This window comes from Gorilla gorilla, chromosome 3, assembly GCF_029281585.2.
Source record: "Gorilla gorilla gorilla isolate KB3781 chromosome 3, NHGRI_mGorGor1-v2.1_pri, whole genome shotgun sequence".
NCBI lineage: Eukaryota > Metazoa > Chordata > Mammalia > Primates > Hominidae > Gorilla > Gorilla gorilla.
The window spans coordinates 167,084,024-167,091,687 of record NC_073227.2 but is presented as its reverse complement, the minus strand read 5'-3'; the positions used below and the strand labels follow the sequence as shown (position 1 = coordinate 167,091,687).

Sequence of the window (7,664 nt, the reverse complement as noted above, 5' to 3'; positions counted from 1 at the left end):
AAGAGATAAGGAAAGAGAAATATAGGTAGAACACGTTAGAAGATGTTCACAGGGTTAGAACAAATTGAAAATAATTTTTTTGTTTTTTCTGTATGAGCAATTTATACCACTTACATATCAGTTAAATTAAGTATGATTCATGACTTTCTTTTTTATTGTAGTTTGGAGAACTTTTCTTTCTATTTATTTCTGATTTTATTTTAATTTTAGCAAAGAAATTCATGTACTTAGTTTACAAAAGTCAATCATTATAAGTCTTTAATTTAAAAGAGAAAAAAATCCCCTCTCTATCCTGATTTCTGCTCCCAGAGGAAACATTTTCAAATCTTTCAGCCATCACTTCTATATTTACCTTCATATTCTTAAATAACATTATTACATTGCTATGCCTCTATCCTTAAGCTTTTAGACATAATGTATTAGCTTTCTAATCTGGAAGTTGAGTCTCCAGCTTTCTTTCTACTCCATCCCCCTTGCACACTATACAGATGGTTCCCAACTTATGATGGTTTGACTTTAAATTGTTCTGCTTTATGATGGTGTGAAAGCAATACACATTTCAGTAGAAACCACACTTCGAGTACCTATATAATCATTGTTTTTCACATTCAGTACAGTATTCAATAGATTACATGAGAAATTCACCACTTTATTATAAAATAAGCTTTGTGTTAGGTAATTTTCCCAACTGTAGGCTAATGTAGGTGTTCTGAGCACATTTAAGGCAGGCCAGGCTAGAATAAGCTATGACGCCTCATAGGTTAGTGTATTAAATGCATTTTTGACTTACAATATTTTCTGCTTAACGATGGTTTTACTGGGACGTAACCCTATCATAAATCAAGGAGCATCTGTACTCCTTACATGGTCCCAATAGAGTTACTACACAATTTTGGTTGAAGTCATTCTTATGACCATGAAAATATTGTTAACAGTTGGGGCATGTGATCATGTTTTATCTTTTCTTTTCTAATCGTTTTGTTTCCTACAGAAAACCACCCCACTGCTTTTCTATGTGACTCTCATGTATCAGCTCCAAGCTCTACAAAACTGTATCAGTCTCCTTCACATGACCAAATGCATCAGGCAATCTCTCAGTGTCATTCTTTACCCTTGACTACCTTCCTCCTGCACCTGCTGTCCTCTTGTTAGGTTGATGCACAGCTATGGCCCCAGGACTTCCTGTCACCATCACCCTGGGAATTCCCCTTGCCTCTCTTCCGTGTTGGATGCCCCGTTTCCTCTTTCTTGGGTTATTATGTCATGTTGGTGGAGCACATCCTCCAGGAGCTTCCTGAAAAAGAAATTGAAGGGATATTTGTGGAGACCTTGCATGCTGTAAAATGCAATTTCTACCCTCAAACTTGATTGGTAATCTAGATATGAAGAGAATTATAGATTAGAAATATTTTCCAGCAAATTTTTAAATTTTTAAAGGCACTGCTCTTTTGTTTCCTTACTTGAAGTATAAGAAAATACCTCAGGGAAGTGAAGGAACGGGCTGCTGAGGGAAGAGCACTCCAGATCATGGATGTCCAGTGCAAAAAGCCTGGGGTGGGGCAGAAGCAAGCCTGGCATTGTGGAGGAACAGATGGTCTGGGTAAGCGGGACCAGGGTTTGTGAGGGGGAGAGAGGTAAGATGTGGATTGCAAGAAGTAGTCTGTGGCCAGATTATATCAGGCTTTGGAGGTTTTTTATAAGGATCTGGCTTTTATCCTGAATAAGCTAGGAAGCCAATGAAGGGTTTTGAGCAGAGAAGTGTCATGATCTAAATCATATGTTTAAAGCATCAGACTGGCTGCTGTGTTGAGAATAAACTGGTGGGCTAAGGCAGCAGGAGGGAGACCAGTTAGGAGGTGATTGCAGGAAGTCAAGCAAGTGATAATGGGCTCGTACCCAGCTAGTGGGGTTCCAGTTAGTGATGTTGAAAGTGTTGAAAAGTGTTCCGTTTCTGCTTTTTTTTAAACGTGAAACCAACAGGACACGCCAATGATTATAAAGCATATGATGATGATATAGGATAAAGGAAGAGAGGAGTTAATTAAATATGACACCGATGTTTTTATCCTGAACAAATGGAAGGAAGGAATTGCTGAAATAGAGACGTCTCTGAAGAGCAGAAGCTGCTTTGAACATTGCAGTTTGAAATACCTATTAGACCTCTGCTTGGAGATCCCAAACAGGTAGTAGCTGGATATGGGAGTCTGGGGTTAAGGAGAGGGGTGTTGGCTAGATATATAAGCTTTGAAGTCATCAGCCTATAAATATTGACAAAACAAGTGAGGTGGCAGAGGAGTTAGTGAACATAGAAAAAAAAGAGGTCTGAGGATTGAGATCTGAGGCATGCCCATATATTAAAGATTAAGGAACAGAGGAAGAATCCACAAAGGAGATTGAGAAGGAGTAGTCAGGGAGGTAGAAAGCAAGCCAAGAGACCGTCTCAAGAAGAAGGGAATGATCAACTGCTGACTGATTAAGTAAGATAAGGACTGAGACTTAGCAACATGGAGGTCATCCGTGATTTTTGACTAGCTCAACCTGTGAGAGTGAAAACATGACTGAAGTGAGTTCAAAGGGAAGTGGAGGAGTGGTCTTAGAGACAGTGAATGTAGTCAGTCCTTTAAATTTTGTCCTGAAGGGGAGTCGAGATATGATATAAGGAAAAGATTTTCATTTTTCCAATGGAAGATAATATAGCACATTTACTTGCTGGTGAGAATGATCCAAGAGAGGAGGAAAAAACTGATAAAAGACAGGGAAAGAAGGGACAAAGTACAATTACTAAAACTTTCAAGGAAGGGGAAGAAACTAAGACTATAAGTAGAGGGATTGTCTTAGCTCAGGGGATGGAACATGTGTATACTGTAGCACGCAGGGTGCACTAACAGATGCAAGTGAATGTGGTGATGGGAATGAGGAGGGGCATTTTCAGGTTGCTTTAATTTTCTTAGTGAATTTGTAGGTAAGGGCATGAACTTGAAATGAGGGTGGAAAAGGAGATATTGTAGGAAAAGATACAAAATAGTCATTTAGGAGGATGGGAGAGGAACTAAACAAGGAGAATGGGGCAGTAAATAGACTAGGAAGATGTAGTGGGATTGCTAAGTAGCACAAAAGTCTCACCGGAGGTGAGTGATAACGAGTTTAAATCAGGACCGCCTGGTTTGGATGTGGATTTTCTCCTGCCATATTAAGCTGCATGCATGTGCAAACATCATGTGTGGGGAATTGAATTAAGCCAGGATTGGGTCCTTTTCAAGAAAATACAATGAAAGGAGAGAAGGGCAAGAGAGTTGAAAGTATATGCAAGGGAATTTATACTGATGGACTGTAGAATCTACACAGGGTAAGGACGCGAGGTGAGTGTGGGACAGTGAAAAGGTGGTGGCATCAGATTAATTTTCAGTCCCAAAGGACCAGAAATATTTTAGGAATTGGGATGTTAGTGGGAATAAACTATTAGGTTGGTGCAAAAGTAATTTTCTTATTTGTTTGGTTTTTTGTTTGTTTGTTTGTTTGTTTGTTTTGCCCTTACTTTTGCACCAACCTAACAGGAAAAATCAGTGGTTATGGTCAGAAAGTGGGAAGCTTGAAGTTGAGATTATCAAGTTAATATCAGTGCAGTCATTGGTAATGATAAGGTCTAGGATCTAAGCAATGGGAAGAAAGAAGTTGGCTGAAGAAATGATGGAAATTAATTATATAATTGAAGAAAAAGAAGTCAAGGCACTGAGAGCATGTTCAGTTGGCAGAAATTCCATGACAGCATCTACAAGGGCATATTGGAGTGAGTGAGGGTAAGCTTGGAGTTTTCGCTCTTTGAACTTGTTCTCGTGAGCCTATGAATCTGGAGAATCTTATCCTTCTGTTCTAGGGAAGTTTTAAAATCCTTTCTTTTATAATTTCTCCCCTGTTTTCTACATTTTGTCTTTCTTAAAGTCCTGTTAGTAAATGATGGTCTCCTAGTTCAATTCTCTGATTTACTTGACTCTTCCATTTTTCCATCCCTTTGTCTTTTTACTTAGTTTCTTGAAGACTTACCTTCCAGCCCTTTTATTGAATCTGTTATTTGTTACCCTATTTTCATTTACCAAGAATGATTTCTTATGCTCTACATACTCCTTTTTCATATAACCACACATTCTTATTTTGCAGATGTAACATTTTATCTTTTTTTTGAGGTCAATAATATGTTTAAGTGTTCTTTTCACTGGACTCTTTGTCACTCCAAGTTGCCTTTATTCATTTGTTTGTTTATTTTAATCTTTAATATTTTATGTTAGAGACTTTCCTCACATGTCTGGTGATACTTGATGGTTCACACTTAAGAGTGAGGCACTTAAAAAGTGAATGGGGAGCTTTGTGTGTATTTGCAGTGTTTGTCAATTGCTACTGTTTACTGGAGAGCAATCAGTCAGGCACCTGGTCATTTCATTGGGAGACTTAAAAATGTCGGTATATAAGTCTTTTCTCCAATCAGTTGGTTTTGTCAAAGGGGTCTCTTCCAATTCCCTGCCTAGGGAATATAAATCTAGTTGCCAGTGCCCTAACTGCAAGTGAGGGAAAAAGGGTGGGAGTCTCACTAATTAGTATATGGCATGTAGACTAGACCTTGATCATCCTTTTTCAGCCTTACTCCTATCCTCTACAAAACATGGTATCATTGGGTCTGAAAATCCCTGGCTCTATTTCCCTAGAAATTAAACCAGTTGCCTGCTGGGCTGGTTGGTGTACAGAAGAGGAGAAGGATTCTGAGGGGTCATCTCCAGTCCCATTTTTTTCAGCCCCAGCCTGCATCCCTTTCTACAGAAGTAACAACAATTTCCAGTTTCTGAGCCTTTCCAGGGTTGTACAGTAGGTATTCATTTGCTTTTTGATATTTTCCACAGCAAAGCAAACTTTCTTGCTGCTCTGTTAACTTCGTTACCACTCACCCGTCTGCCTTCTGTCTTCCAACATTTTGTTGCTAGCTCTTGTCTGCTGTTGCCTCTTCTGTTCTCTTTATCCTTCCAGGTTTTATAAGATTGTTTTTATTCCTTTTCAGTCATTTCAGAGAGGCTTCAGGATGGAGTTGTGATAAACGCATGTGTTCAGTCTACAATGTTTAACAGGGAGTGCCTCCTGATTTTTTCATGTGAATTACTGAGGAGTAGGTAGTAGACTATCTTGATGCCCTTCCTCATGTCCCTTTGACTCTGAGTTGACCTGCAGCTGCAGTGAACACTTCCTAAGGATGCTGATGTCTTCCCCCATCAAGCACTTGCCTCATTCTGCTTCTCCGAGGATTTCCTCCAGTACACCAAGAGCTTGCCCGACACTCACAAGGTATCCTGGAATTGCTGGGGACTGAAAACCCCTCAACCCATGAAGAATGAGGATCAGTGGATTAATAGCAACTGTCCCATACCTTGGTGGGACTATTATAAGGCATTCTGCTTGGTTCCTCAGAGGTCCCAAATGGGATTGAACCAAAGTTGCCCACAGTAAAAACTCATTCACCAACTCAATTTTCATTTCACCCCTCTCAATTTGCACACTCACTCACTTGTTCTACCTGGGATACTCTCCAAGATAAACTCCTGTATCCAAAGCTTTGTCTCAAGGTCTCATTTGGGAGGAACTCAAACTAAGATAATAGGTACTGGAAGTGACTACAGAAAGTATATTATCAATGGTATGGAGGCAACAAAAACCCCATTAATGGTGGTGAGTAAGGTGGTGACAAACCCTGGCACTTTGAAGAATTTCATTACCCACAATTGACCCATGGTGTCCTTGGATGAGGTAAAGATGAAAGGAGATGCTTACCTTATGCAATAGTGCTAACTCCTGAAAGATACAGGGCTGTGATAATCACAGGAATTGAAGAGTTGTCTTGTTCTTGTTAACTCCCCTAGAAGAATTGGGAAAAAAGAAAGATACGTTTACAACATCCAACTATCCATTCAGAGCATAGCAATGAAAGCCAGAAGGTCTCCTTGGGAGGATCTGAAGAGACCCCCATTTCCTGCAACCAGAGGGCAGGCTGTTCTAAAAAAATGACATTCAGAGATTCACTGCAAGAGGAATTGAACTACAGAGCAGACTGAAGACACAGTCCAGGCAGGCCTCTCATGCAAAAGTCAAAGCCCTAGAGGAAGGAAATGGTCCTTAAAAACTACTGGGATGCAGGCAGGCATCTGGATAGATGTGCTAGATAACCTTGAACCCCTAGATTCCCTGAAAACCCAGGCTAGCAGGAGTATCCTGCACCCTGTTACTTGAACAGAACAGCTTCCCTTTGCCTAGAGACTCTACACAGTCCTCCTTTGAAGCAGACACCTCCAAGATTACTTCAAGGTCTGCTACTTCCTGCCCTCATTGCCTCTATTCCAAAAACTGGGAACAAGTCTCAGCATGCCCTGAGCAGGGTAGCACATTTCTTGCTGTGAGAGATGTGACAGATTGTATTTTCTAAAGAAGGCTGCAACCATGTCTCTCATCCCAAATGCTCTTCTACAATGCAAACTTGTCACTCCTCTAGCAAGAGATGAAATCTAATTTCAATGCCCTTGAATCTAAGCTGGACTTTACTTGCTTTGACCTGTAATGTACAGAAGTGACACTGTGTGATTCTTACAGCTGAGTCATAAAAGGTGATGCAGCTTCTGCCTTGTTCCTGGGGACATTTGCCTCTGTGGGGTTGAGCTACTACATAACAAGACCACCTACCTTGAGGCTGCCATGCTGGAAGGAAGCAAAGCCACATGAAGAGCAAGTAAGCTGGTTGCTTTAGCAAGATCCTTCATATTGATAGTGAATGTGCACTTGTGTTTCTCTTGTGAATGCAAACCACTTTTTCAATAGTCTCACGTTAAGTGCCAAAGATTGTTGTTTTTGTTGAACGCATTCTCTTTATCATTCACTACCTGGCCCTAGGAATTTGTTCAATGATCCTCATTTCTGTTACAATATAGTCTTCAGGGACCTTGATCATCTTCACATTCTGTAGAACATCATCCTGGCCCATTATATTAATGACAGAATAATAATTGAACTTGGTTTTTAGGAAGGAGCAAGTATACTGGTTTTAAATACTTCATGCTGAAGGAATGAGAGATAAGCCCTACAAAGTTTTGGAAGTCTGCCATATCAGGGAATATTTTAGGGGCCCAAAGATCCAGGGGTATGTTGAGACACCCTACTCAAAAGAATACTTTGCATTTCCTACCACTAAGAGAGAGGCACAGCACTTGGTGAGCTGCTTTGAATTCCTGAGGCAAAAAAAATAACAATAATAAATACTACCCATGAGAATAATGCTCTGATCTATTGTATCAGAAGACTATTGACTTTGCAGGGGTCTGAGAGAGTATCTGAATAGCCTTTTAAAGACTTAAAAAGGCATTGGCTTAGGAATTGCACCTTGCATGGCTAGGTCATTGTCCTCGAGGATACAGCATATTTGTTGAACCAGTGATCACTATATGCAATCACTGTGCTGTTTTCCCAGCATTTGGAATACACAGGAATGATAATTAAAGGATACAAGTAGGACTGACTTAAACACACTCCCTTTCACCCATTAGTGGAAATTATGTTTTTAATTCTTACAACTTTAGGCTCTTCCTGATTAAAAGCCTTGGTCTCAAGGTGTGTGTACAGAGGCAGAGAGTAAGTGTTCC

At 40.1% G+C, this 7,664-nt stretch overlaps 1 long non-coding RNA gene across 1 annotated transcript; it reads left to right on the top strand.

Annotated features, from left to right (window-relative positions):
- Positions 1-1,247: 1,247 nt before the first annotated feature.
- Positions 1,248-6,840, top strand: LOC129532852 (uncharacterized). Its single transcript, XR_010133266.1, has 4 exons — positions 1,248-1,600; positions 1,981-2,183; positions 3,642-3,797; positions 5,045-6,840. It is a non-coding gene; the product is annotated as an uncharacterized lncRNA (long non-coding RNA).
- The last annotated feature ends 824 nt before the right edge of the window (positions 6,841-7,664 follow it).